Raw genomic sequence first — 14,600 nt, forward strand, 5'->3', positions numbered from 1 at the left:
TGACATTTTTCATGTTGTGCACCATTATTGCAATTGCCTTCCAAAATGTAAAAGATTTCTAAACTTAAACTCAATGCCTCAAACAATTTTTTTTTTTTTTTTTTTTTTAGGATGTTCCATGAGAAAGATTCAGAGCAATGTAAACAAGTGACCAGAACAGATTGCTGGAAGACATAGAATAGTAATTAAGAGCATAAATACTGGATTTTACTACTGTTCAGCTATGTGAACTTGGGTAAGTTATTTAATGTCTTTGAACTTTAATATTCTTATATATGCCACAGGAAAAATGATTCCCACTGAATGGGGCTATTGTAAGGATTAAATTATATATATATACACACACACACACACACACACACATACATATATATGTGTGTATGTGTATACACATGGGAACTCAGGTGGCATAGTGCCTAAGGCATTTGATTGCTAACCAGAAGGCAGGTGGTTCAAACCCACCAGCCACTCCTTGGACAGAAGACTGGGCAATCTTCTTCCATAGAGAAAGCACCTTGGAAACCCAAGAAGGATGGCTATGGGTTGGAGCCGACTTGATGGCAGTGAGTGAGTGTGAGATATACACATACACACACACAAACACACACACACACGTATATATAATATAATTTCTGGCATAAGAAATATGCTTAATAAATGGTAGCAATTGCTGTTAAAAAAAGAAAAGAGAGAGAAAATAACTGACATTATAATTTGTTACTGGCTTACCTAAGGCTTAGAACTGGCTGGAAATTAGGGCAACTTGAATGTACTGCAGACCTCACTAGAGCAGTGGTTTTAAAATGTCTTTTGGGCAATGTAGACACTGGAATGGTACTAAGCTTTTAATGAGTAAGTGTTAAGCACTTCAACATAAACACCTTGAATCATGACCTATTAGGTAGTTGTCTTAGTTTCCTAGTGCTGCTATAACACAAATACACAAATGATTGACTTGAAAGAAAGAAATGTATTTTCTCACAGTCTGGAGGCTAAAAGTCCAAATCAGGGTCATGGCTAAATCTATTCCTTCCCAGATTTTACTTCGTTCCTTTGTAATCCTCACATGGCATCTTCTCCAGTACGTGTTTCTGCCTCTGTGTCTAACCTGCTCTTTTATTAGGTTTAGAATACACCTTACACTGATAGTTCTTATAACATAACAAAGAAAACTCTATGTCTAAACAGGATTACATCCCCAGGTATGTTGTTGTGTGCCGCTGAGTTGATTTTGACCCATACAACCCATAGAAAACCCATACATAGAATTGCTTCATAGAGTTTCTTAGGCTGTAATCTTTAGGGGAGCAGATTGTCAGGTATTTTTCTTCAGGAGGCACTGCTGGGTTTAAACTGCCAACCTTCTAGTTAGCATACAAACACTTAATCTTTGTGCCACCAGAGCTCCTTTCCCAGGTGCAAGAGTTAGGATTCCAACACATTGTTTGGGGGACACAATTCCTTGAGTGGTCAAGGAAACTAAATCATCCTCAGAGTGTTCTATCTTTCAGAATGAAAATTCTTTTCCTTCTTTTTTCTCTTCTTCAGTGTTACAATAGACATTTTGAGGCTAAACTATAATGAGAATGGATAGCATTTGTTTATGTTACAGATTAAAAGAATATAAAAGGTATATATTTTTGATAATGGGAGCTCTGATGGTGTAATGCCTAAGGCATTTGACTGTTAACCAGAAGGCTGGCGGTTCAAACCCACCAGCCACTCCTCAGAAGGAAGGTTGGGCAATCTACTTCCATAGTGATACCGCCTCGGAAACCCAAGGAGGGGTCACTATGAGTCGGATGTGACTTGATGACAGTGAGTTAGGTTTTTTTTGGTATTTTTGATAATAGATGAACTATTTGGAAATTTACTATCTCAATCAGTGTTACTGTCCTGAGGAAAGACTTCTATACTGTTGTGGAGGTGAGCTAGAGAACTTTGAATATTTTTTTGACTTTGTGTCTTTGTACGTGCTCTTCTTTCTGCCTGAAACACAAACTATATAACCTCCACTGTTGCCCAAAGGTCTGGCTAATTTCTGTTTACCCTTCAAGTGCACTTCCTTGGTTTCTCTGAAACCTTAGGTTTAGGGGCCTCTCTATGTTTCTTTACAGCATTTTTTTCTTTAATGAATGTTATCCTTCTCACATTTGTGGAGGCCAACTAATGGGAACGTGACTGAATTGTATAAACTTTATACATTTATACTATAAACATTTAGTATAAAGATGCCTCTCAGCTTTTAGTAAAATGTAACTTCTGCAGCTCAAAAAGAAGTAAGATAAAAATATTCCAGGCAGTTTCATCAAACCTTATTCCCACTCCTTAAGAAAGATGGCCTTTGAGTCCAACAGCAGTATAGGTTCCAAATGGTCTATATAATTCAAGTAAATCATGCATGTCATGTAATAAAACCTGAAGGTGTATTTGAAAACGTGCTTTATGGACCTTACCCAGGAACCCTTTGGTTAGACCAAGTCAGATGAGTTGGATTTCTCTCACACTATTGCTGCTTAAATTAACTCACCACCTACTGCAATGAAAGTTATTTCTGTGGTACTCTGGAGTGAGATTGCCTGTTTGCGTATCTGCTTTCCCTATGGATCTGTGAGTTCTATGACACCCATGGCCATCATTTGCTCTCTTTTATACTCTAAGCCCAGTACAAATCTCCTGTAATCCAGTTGTCACCAAGTCAACTCTGACTCATGGCGACCCCATGTGTTGTAGAATAGAAGTGTATTCCATAGAGTTTTCATGACCATGACCTTTTGGAAACAGATAGCCAGACCTTTCTTCCAAGGCGACTTTGAGTGGGTTAGAACTGCCAACCTTTCAGTTAGTAGCTGAGTGCTTAACTATTTGTACCACCTAGGTAACCCTTTCCATAGTGGATCCTCACATTGTTGAACACAAAGAATGTTAAATGAAAGAATGAAGAGTTTATCTTCAGTCTGGATACTCCTTTAAATCTGAGTCCAAATTATTAGAAACAGAGCTGGTTTCTCCTTCTTTAAAGTTATGGAAGGCTCAGTCACCTTTTTGGGGAAGGGAGGAAATCTGCCTGTTCTGCCCAGAAGAATGGGCCCAAAACTCCTTATGCTGCAGTGAACAAAGCAAAGCCAAGCAAATTAAACAAAACAGTTATTTCCATATCAGAACTCTTTGAGTTTAAGATCTGAAATTGTATGAAAAATGTCTCTCTCTCTCTCTGTCTTTTTTTTTTTTTCCTTAGAGAAAAATGTTTAATTTTTATCATACTCTTAAGGTTGTATGTGACCCTGAAGAGGAAAAGAAACCTTCCTCCAGAGTGGTCTTTTGATAGCATCACCAGTCTGGTGATGAAAGCACTGAAATTGCCTCTGCTGGAATGTTTTATTTTCCTCTGTGCATCAGTGGCTTTTCTGTGCCTAGTGATGCTGTCTTTGCTGAAGACAAGTCTGATGGGAGTGAGCCAGTTCTCTTCGTTGTTTAACAATAGAGGTCAATAGCCTACTTACCTGTCCTACCCTACCTGCTGCCTTCTATCATTTCCCTCACCCGTAATTGAGAGGTATGATACTGGTTTTACCACATAGAAGCTTTGTGCTCTGGCAAACTGCCTAACCTTTCTAAGGCTTGGTTTCCTCAGGTCTCATAATGTTCCTCATTTCTTGTATAATGTTCTTAGCTCATGAGATTGTTCCTTCATTCTTTCATCCACTCAGCAAATATTTATGGAGAGCCTATTACGTACCATATACTCTAGTGGTGATTAGGACAGACAGATGATCCTTGTTCTTATACAGCAAATATTCCAGGGGAGTAGTCAGATGATAAACACATAGAAAAACAGGAAAATATCAAATGCCAATGGGTGCTATGGAGGAAATTAAAATATAATGATGCAACAGAGAGTGACTGGGTGGCTAGGTTCATCTGGATCATAGAATGCTTTTCTGAAGGGGTGACATTTACCTTCAGTCTGGAGATCAAGGCAGAGGAAGCAGTGGAGTGCCATAACTTGAGGTAGGCATGGACTTGATGTATCTAAAGAATGACACTGTGGCTGGTGAGTTTCCAGAGATAGGCAGGTGGTTCTTTGCAAGTCAAGGAAGATACTTGACATGGATTTTACCAACAGTGAGAGGCCTTTGGAAGCATTTTTTCAACAGAGGAGTGATATGATCTAAAATACTTTTTAAAAGATCATTCCAGCTGTTATGAAAACAAATTGTAAAGGGTCAAAAATGAAAGCAGAGAAATTAACTAAGAGGCTGCTCTAGTAGTCCAATCTATAGACAATGGTGGCTTGGACTCGGGGAGGTAGTAGAGCAGGAGCGACGTGGTTGAACGTAAGTTTAAGTGCAAAGCCCTTGGCCCTGTGCCTGATGTACAACAAACTCTAGGTATTATTATTGTCATTATTATTACTACTGACTTGGTAAAATGAATGAACAATGAGTCAATCTAACTGCGGCTTTAGGAATATCATTGAATTTAGAGTAAATTAGATAGGGGGAACCCAATATTATTTGTACACAGGAATTTAATTACTGATCACTGTTACTTTCCAGGCATTTGACTGCCAACCAGAAGGCTGGTGGTTCAAACCCACTAGCCACTCCTTGGAAGGAAGATTGGACAATCTGCTTCTGTAGTGATACCACCTCAGAAACTCAAGGAGGGGTCGCTATGAGTCGAATTGACTGGACAGCAGTGAGTTTTTTTTTTTTATCTTGAATGCAGTGTTTTCAACATAGTTCTCTTTACATTTTGAGAAGAAATCCACCATTTCCTTCTTTCAGGACACACTGTTTAGTCATTTTGTAGTGAAAGAATCCTGATTATCATCAAATGACAGATGTAAAACAGTGATGTCTAAGTTGTGTGGAAGATGTAATATATTGCATTGCTCTGGAATTTGTTATGAGCAAAGACTCGGAAAAAATTAGGGAGTTAATATCCAGGAAGAAAGAAAAACTGAAAAATGACACAGATAGATTAATATATTTATGGATACATGTCATGCAATTTGATGCCAGAAAAGCCAAATGAAGAAGTAATGTTCTGAAAACAACTCACAATTACCAAATCACTCAACTCTGAGTCGGAGACATATGAAGACTAGTGACATTCATACATCTATAGTTGCTACAGAGTTATTTAAAGTTATAAGGAAAGAGAACTTTTCGTTTTCTTTTTTCCCTTTTTAAAAGTGAATCTTTGGCTCCACATCTTAAAAAATACACGTATCTTTTCAGTGTTATCAGACAAATTTGTATTTACGAGCTAAGTTATCTGAAACAAGGGAGCTTCAAATCAAAGACAGACATCATAGCAATCCTTTAAGATCACACTGATCTCTTCAAAGGGAGACTGGTGACACAGTGGTTAAGTTTTTGGCTGCTAAACAGAAGGTCACTGGTTTGAACCCATCAGCTGCTCTGTAAGAGAAAAATGTGGCAGCATGCTTCTATAAAGATTATAGCTTTGGAAACCCTATGCTGCAGTTCTCCTCTGTCCTGCAGGTTTGCTATGAGTTAGAATCACCTTGATGGCAATGAGTTTGGGTTTGGATCTCTTCAAATGTTAGAAGTCACTGGAGTAAGATTGGCTTTTCAGCTAAGTGACCCCATAACTTTTTAGTAATCTGTGTAATGAGTTAAAATACAGCAGCACATTCAAAGAAAATACTAGATTCAAAGGTTATTATTCTACTAGGCCAGAGAGAGTTTGTTTTCAAAATGTAGCACCAATATTCTGCAAGCGTTTGTGCATTCTAGATATACTGAAGCCGTTATTCAGGTTTACTGAGTACCCACAGTGGGACAATAATTATAGCTGTGAATTTTTGTTACCTTAAAAATTCCTCCCTTTTCTTTCTTTCTTTCTTTTTTAAGTTCAGATGATTAAAATAAAAGTGTCAGTGTACAACAAGTATAAGTAGATAGCTGCATCATTAGAGATTCAGCTTTTAAATCCACCAAACAAAATCCTAAATACGAGCATAGAAAAGACTTCCCTAAAGTGTTTGTTCTGTGGATCACTAGTTTTTTAAGGCATCACTTACAAGAAATTTCAGACATGCTGACTGCTATATCCTCCTCTTAAAGATGCAGAATATTATTAATACTTCAAAGGAATTCCTTACTTTTTAAAACAACCAACTTAACTACTTTCAATCTAGTTTCCCCAAATATAGTTGATGGAGAACATTTTATTTTATTTTTTTTCCCATAAGATAAATTTTATGACAGGCACTACTAGGTGCTATAACAGAATAGTTTAGCATATCCTGTAGTAATAAATCGACCCTGAAATTTCAGTGGCTTATCCCTGCATAATTAATTTCTCACTCGTCAAAATTCCAATGCAGGTCTCCAGGAGCTCTCTTCCAGACAGTGACTCAAAAGGTCTAGGCTGCTTCTGTCTCATGATGCCATCATCTCAACACTTACCTCCAGATTTGCTGCAATATGGAAAAAGAATGTGTAGATGGGACACACTTGCTCTCAAATGCCTTGGCCAGAAGTGATACTAAACACATTTCTTACTTCATTGACCATAATTGTCACACGATGCTAACTACAAGTCTCCTTCACTGTGTACCTAAGAAGGAGAGAAGAAATTATAAATAAGTATTAATCTCTGCAACAACAGATTAGCTAATACCTCTTATTCTTACTTCTTATTTCCTCCTCTTATTTCTTACTCTAAATTCAGTGCAGGCATCAATGCATGTATAGTTAAAATTATTTTTCTAGACTTCCTTGCATGAAATGATGGTCACGTGAATTCTGGTTAATATGTTAACATGTAGGCGTAAGTCTTTGGGGAGGCATTTATTCATGAATAAAAGTACATAGCTTTGTGGTCAGGTTTTTGACCTTTCAATCTTCTTGCTGGGAATGTAGTCATACCTGGAGGTAAAGCAGCTATTCAGTGACCATGAGGATAAAAACCACACAACAAGTATCTTATTTTGGATTTTTATGAAAGCAGAGCTTGAGACAAGGATTTGGATTCAAGTAGTTCCTTTGGGACGTGATCCAAGGATGCAGGGGTAGGGAGACATAAAGGAGGAAAAATCAATTTAAGTATGTGTTATTAAGTTGTCACCACTGTGGGCCATAGGTGATCAATTCTGAGGACCTCTGAGAAGTATACAAAATGCTGCCTAGAATTTTTCACCTAAAGGATGGGGAGTGGGAATATTTATCCATCAATTCCCATTACTCATTATTTGAAAGTTACTCCTGCATTAACTTTCCTGTACTCAGCAGTACTTGCGCATGGTCCAAGCAGCTTCCCTTGGCATCAGATAAACCCAAAGGCAGAAAGAAAAACAATGCACAATAGTGAACTTGAAAGGGTTGCTGCTAGTGCTAGGTGAATATGAGATATCTACTATAGCTGCAGCTGAAATCAAGGAGTTAAGGGGATGTGATGTAGGGCAATGTGGTGGTAAATGTTATGTGTCAATATGGCTAGGCTATGATTTTCACTGATTTGGCAGACACTATGTAAACACCTTGTATTTTGTGAGCTCACATGAGCAGCCAATCAATTAAAAGGGGGTGTGGCCTATCTGTTGTATATATAAATGAATGTTCAGTTAAAGCTTGTTCTCTTTTCTTGATCCTGTACTCTTCTTGACTCCTGATCTCTGGTTTTCTTGGGACTTAAGCCTGAAGAAGAAACTGGTATGCAGATTTTGGATTCATCAGTGACCATGTGAGCTAACAGAAGTCTTCAGCCTGTTGCCTGACTCATGGTTTTGAGATTTACCAGACCTCACAATTGTGTTAGCCATTTCCTTGAAGTAAATTTCTCTCTGAATATATCTATATATTCTTCACTGGTTTTGCTGCTCTAGAAAACACAGACTAAGACAGGCACCAAAGATTTCTTCCAGGCTTTACCCTTTCACCACTCAGATCTTCTTGTGCCCTACATTAATTCAATTATACCACCATGTCTTCAAGATTATGACCAGCCACAACCATACTAAAGCAATTAATATAAGAAAGCATAACAAACCTAGCTTCCAGGATATAATTGATATTTATCGCCTCTCTCTCTTACCACCTGTTCTAAATTTCCCTCTTCCTTGGCCATCACTTTTCCTGCTTTAGATTGCTTGCCAGAACTTTAACTCTGAGGGTCATGACATCAAGAAAGACTTCTCCCATCAGTATAATAACTTAGTCCTAAGTTCCAAACATACTGCTTCCTGTTCTTATTATATAGCAACAACCTGAGCTCCTCATGATAATCAATTGACAATGGACTCTATGGGTTCTTCATGCCTGTGGGCCAGCAATCAAAGGACTAAGTTACTATACTGATGGGAGAAGAACCCACAGAATCCATTGGCAATTGATTATCATGAGGAGCTCAGGTTGTTGCTATATAATAAGAACAGGAAGCAGTATGTTTGGAACTCAGGAGAGTTACTAAGGTGTGTACTGATGCTTCCATTCCTGATAATAATGACGAATAGAAGTTGCAGCAGTCATGGACTAACAAGGGCATTGTAACCAGAGAGCCAGATCCTCAGATATTACCATCAGTGGCATATTAGGAGTGGTTCCATGTCTATAAATTCTTCACATTCATTTTTACATTGCATCCCCTTCTTCCTTTCTGCCTTTGTCTAACAACCTTAGGATCCTCTCTCACGCATATTCCCCTGGTTCTAGGTAGTTCTGCAGTCCTCTTGATGAGTAAGATGTTTTCTCCCACAGCAGAGACTATATTTCTCTGCAGAGCTCTCTGAGACTTGGCCCCAGTTATTAAGCTAAATCAAATAGGCAAGGGCTCATCTAAAAGAGGACAAGCATATTTTTGCAAGGCGTTGTTTCAGGAAAGGATTTGTGGTTTTCCAGGCAAAGTGAAACTAGTCTCCTCTAGCAAGGGGCAAAGAGCTTGAGATTAGGGAATCCAGGGTCTTCATTTTCAAGTGCATCCATCAAAAAGTTCCCATTCAACGGCTCAGATTCCCCCTCAAGACCCTGACATTGGTATAGAAGACCCATCAGTGCTGCATCTATACAATTAAATCCGGGGCTTGATATTAGCTTTGTCAACTGTCCAGTTGCAGGAGATGAGTGCTTCAGGTGCTGCCATAGAAGCCCTCTGGTTTTCACAATGTGCCCCAAGTTGATAATTGGTTTCTTGAGCCGGTCATTATCTTTCTTTAAGGCTTCGAAGCTTCAAAGGCAGGTAACAGATGAGAGTCTTCATAATTATGATGCCCCACTGTCCTAGGCCTGATCTCTATCTCATTGACCATCAGCACTGGGACCATGTGACCATCTGCCTGTGAGTAATCCATTTCAACAATCCCATCCTGAAGTCTGCTTTTAGAGCCACATCCAGTAATAATGTAATTTATGTTCCCCCCAAAACAGGACCTGAAGCCAAAAATTGAGTGCAGGTAGTTTATTTGGGAGGTTGGGAGGTGATCCTAGAAGTCAATGTGAGAGATCATGGAGAGTGAGACAGAGAAGGAAGAAAAGCCAATATCAGGTTGTATTTTATTTTATTTTATTTTTTGTTGTTATGTGCTGACGAGTTGGACCCGACTCATAGCGACCCCTCCTTGGGTTTCCAAGGTAGTATCACTACGGAAGTAGATTGCCCCATCTTCCTTCCAAGGAGTGGCTGGTGGGTTTGAACCGCCAGCCTTCTGGTTAGCAGTCAAGTGCCTTAGCCACTATGCTACCAGAGCTTTTTACTGTTATAAAATTACAGATAATACATTTGCCAATTCAACATTTTTTCATGTTCACAGTTTAGTGATACCAATTACATTCATCAATATATGCAACCATAACCAATATCAGTTGTCAAATTTTCCATAATCAGGGTGCATTTTTTGAGGTGGATGTTATAAAGTAATGATGAGAGTGCACCAAGACCCCTGGGAAGCTTACAGAAAATTTCTCCAAAATATTTCTCTGAAGGACAAGAAAGAGGCTGGAGAATTTACCCACTGGCTCCCATCTCCCATTGATTGAGAGAGACTTGTGGGAACTATATGAAGAAGAGTTAGGCATCAGAATCAGAGGATGACTCATTAACAATCTCAGATATGCAGATGACACAATCTTGCTTGCCAAAGTGAAGATGATTTAAAGCATTTACTGATGAAAGTAAAAGACTACAGCCTTTGGTATGGATTATACCTCAACATAAAGAAAAAAAAAAAATCTTATGACTCGACCAATAAACAACATCATGATAAAGGGTGAACAAATTGAAGTTGTCAAGGATTTCATTCTTCTTGGATCAATAACCAATGCTCACAAAAGCCACAGTCAGGAAATCAAACAGTGTATTGCATTGGGCAAATCTGCTGCCAAAAAACCTTTTTAAAGTCCTAAAAAGCAAAGATGTCATTTTGATGACTAAGGTGTGCCTGACCAAAGCAATGACATTTTCTATTGCCTCATAGGCTTGTGAAAGCTGGACAAAGACCAAAGAAGAATTGAGCATTTGAATTGCAGTGTTTGAGAAGAATATTTAATATATCATGGACTCCCAGAAGAACAAACAAATCTGTCTTGGAGGCAGTACAGCCAGAATGTCTTAGAAGCAAAGAGGATAAGGCTTTGTCTTGCTTACTTTGAACATATAATCAGGAGGGAACAACCGCTAAAGAAAGACATCATGCTTAGTAAAGTAGAGGGTCAGTGAAAAAGAGGGACCCCTTCAATGATATGGGTTGACACAGCAGCTGCAACAGTGGGCTCAAACATAGCAATGATTGTGAAGATGGCACAGAACTGAGTACTGTTTTGTTCTGTTATACATAGGGTTGTTTTTCATCAGGGCCAATTTGATGGCACCTAACAACAACCTGGGAGCTATACCTTCCTGCACTGCAAGACTAAACAGGTTCTCTGAGTTAAAGAAAAGCCTAAGACCAAAAGTAGAAAGCCACTTGGCTTGTTTTTATGGCAAGATGCTGAGATGAGCTTATCTGAAACTGTCCATTGCAATAATGACTGAAATCAGAGGTGTGGGACACCAAAGGTCTGCTCTAATAAGAACGTCAGCTGGAAGCTGGGTCATTGATTAAATCATTGTGCCACTTTATAATTGGCTGCCTCTGGACATTTTGTTCAATGAGACAATTGTTACTGTTAGCTTTCATGGAGTTGACCCTCAACTCATGCTGACCCCTTGTGCAATGGAGCAAAACACTGCCAGTTCTGCCCCAAACCCATGATTGATTGTGGATTGGACTACTGTGATCCATATGGTTTCCAATGGCTGATATTTGGAAGCAGATCATCAGGCCTTTCTTCCTTGTTCATCTTCGTCTGGAAGCTCTGCTGAAACCTGTTTGGCATCATAAAAATACACAATCCAATACTGAGAGATGTTTAGTTGAGGTCTTTGGTCAAGAATCAAACTGGGCCTTCTGCATGGAAGGCCATAATCCTACCACTGAATCACCAAAGACTTCTGTTGTTGTTAGGTGCCATCAAGTTGTTTCCAACTCATAGCAACCATATGTACAGCATAACGAAACACTGCCCGGTCTTGTGCCAGCCTCACAATCCTTGCTGTACCCGAGCCCAATGTTGCAGCCACTGTGTCTATCCATCTCGTTGAAGGTCTTCCCCTTTTTTGCTGATCTTCCACTTTACCAAGCATGATATCTTACTACAGGGAATAGTTCCTTCTGACAACATGACCAAAGTAGGTGAGATGAAGTCCAGCCATTCTCACTTCCAAGGAGCATCCCGGCTACTCTTCTTCCAAGACAAATTTGTTAGTCCTTTTAGCAGACCATGGTACTCAGCATTCTTTGCTAACACCACAACTCAAAAGCATCAACTCTTCTTTTTTTTTCCTTATTCATTGTCCAGCTCTCACATGCATATGAGGCGATTGAAAATACCATGACTTGGGTTAGGCATACCTTAGTCTTCAAGGACACATCTTTGCTCTTCATCACTTGAAAAAGGTCTTTTGCAGAAGATTTGTCCAATGCAATATGTCATCTGATGTCTTGACTGCTGCTTTCATTGGTGTTGATTGTAGAACCAAGTAATATGAAATCCTTGACAACTTCAAACTTTTCTCCATCCAGTGTAAAGCTATTTATTGGACCAGCTGTGAGGATTTTTGTTTTATTTATATTGAAGTGTAATTCATACTGCAGACTGTAGTTTTTAATCTTCATTAGTAAGTGCTTCAAGTCATCCTCATTTTCAGCAAGCAAAGTTGTGTTATCTGTGTATTGCAGGCTGTTAATGAGCCTTCCTCCAATCCTGATGCCACGTTCTTCTTCATATAATCCAGTTTCTCAGATTATTTGCTCAGCATACAAGTTGAATAAGTATGGTGAAAGGATACATCCTCGACACACTTCCTTCTTGATTTTGAACCATGCAGTATCCCCTTGTTCTGTTTGAATGACAGCCTCCTTGTCTATGTACAGGTTCCTCATTCCAGAGCACAATTAAGCGCTCTGGAATTCCCTTTCTTCTCAATATTATCCATAATTTGTTATGATCCACACAATCTAATGCTTTTGCATAGTCAACAAAACACAAGTAAACGTCTTTCTGGTACTCTTTGCTTTCAGCTAAGATCCGTTTGACATCAGCCATGATATCCCTGGTTCCATGTCCTCTTTTGAGTCCAGCTTGCATTTCTGGAAGCTCTCTCTTGATTACTGCTGCAACCATTTTTAAATTGCCTTCAGTAAGATTTTACTTGCCTGTGATATTAATGATATTGTTCGATAATTTCCACATTCTGTGGAATCACCTTTCTTTGGAATGGGTACAAATATGAACCTCTTCCAGTCAGTTGGCCAGGTGGCTGTCTTCCAAATATCTTGGCATAGCCAAGTAAGTGTCTCCAGTGGGGCATCCATTTGTTGAAACATCTCACTGGGTATTCTGTCAATTCCTGGAGCCTTGTTCTTTACCAGTTCCTTTGGTGCAGCTTCCACTTCTTCCTTCAATACTATTGGTTCTTGATCATATGCCACCTCCTGAAATGGATGAACATGGACCAATTCTTTTTGGTATAGTGACTCTGTGTATTCCTTCCATCTTCTTTTGATGCTTCCTGCATCATTCAATATTTTGCCTAGAGAATCTTTCAGTATTGTAACATGAGGCTTAAATTTTTTCCTCAGTTTGAGAAATGCCAGGCATGTTCTTCCCTTTTGGTTTTCTAATTCCAGGTCTTTGCATGTTTCATTATACTAATTGGTTTTGTCTGCTCGAGCTGCTCTTTGAAATCTTCTGTTCAGCTCTTTTATCTTGTCGATTCTTCCATTTGCTTTAGCTATTCTCTGTTCAAGGGCAAGTTTCAGAGTCTCTTATGACATCCATTTTGGTTTTTATTCCTTTCCTTTTTTTTTTCCTCCTTAATGACCTTTTACTTTCTTCATGGATGATGTCTTTTTCTTTTGTATGATTTGGGTGAAAAATTTACAGAGAAAATTCTCTTTCCATACAGCAGTTCACATACACTTTGTCTCATGACACTGACTACAATTTACCACAATGCAACAGCTCCCTTCCCACTTCCTCCCAATAGTTACTTCTTGCCTATGTCCATCCCTCCATACACTCTTGCCACCTGAGCTATCTCCCTGTGCATAAACAGCCCTTCTTTCTTCCATGATTGTTCTCTGCAAGGAGTGTATCTCCATTGGTCTATGTTTCTGTCATTATACCAGGTAAATGTTCAACTCATATGCCTGTCTTTTGTTTGGCTGGAAGCCACAGGTGTGGGTTCAATTCCAGACCTGAAGGACAGCTAGGGGCCATAGTCTCAGTGGTTCTACAAGGCTCTATCAGACCAGAAAACCTGGTCCCTCCCCCTTTTTTGCCCCAAAATGATTTTGAGTTTTGTTCCACAATGTTCTCCCTCTCTATGCAGGATCTCCTACATAGATCCCCCTCTGAGTGGTTGACAGTGGTAGCCGGGCACCATCTAGTTCTGGTCTCATAGTCGTATAGGCTGCGGATCGCATGGTGTACCAGTTGCTAGGACTAATTGGTTCCATGAATCTTTGTTTTTCTTCATTCTTCTTTGCTCTGGATGAGGAGAGACCCATTGTTGAATCTAGATGGCTGCTTGCAAGCTTTAAAGATACCAGTTCTACTTGCCAAAGTAGGAGGTGGAACAATGTTTTGTGTAGTATTTTATGCCAATTGAGCTTGATGTCCCCTGTGACTATGGTCCTGAGCCCATTGGTTCAACTACTCAGTCCCTCTGGGTAGCTGACTGTGACCAAGAAGTGACTACAACCTTGTCCCTTGTCAGCTCTACTATATACCTGCGAATTTAGATCATACAAATACACTTATAGGACCATTGTCTCCCAACTCTATACATGTTCTTGGGTACACTCTCCCCTGTATAGACACACCTAAAGTTGAGGCTGTCCACCCATGTATCCACCCATATACCTGTGTTTTCCTTCACTGACAACGCAATTCTGTATGTGCAAAAGGGTTCATCTTTGTTATCTGCACCTCCCATGTACCTCTCTCTGTCTTCCTCTTCTTCAATGCCACCATGTTGATCACTCACATTTGGTACATTGCCCTTCTCTTCACCCAAATCAATACTTT

This window comes from Orycteropus afer, unplaced genomic scaffold (assembly GCF_000298275.1).
Source record: "Orycteropus afer afer isolate SDZICR_OR568_19922 unplaced genomic scaffold, OryAfe1.0 scaffold00298, whole genome shotgun sequence".
In the NCBI taxonomy this organism is placed as follows: Eukaryota; Metazoa; Chordata; class Mammalia; order Tubulidentata; family Orycteropodidae; genus Orycteropus; species Orycteropus afer.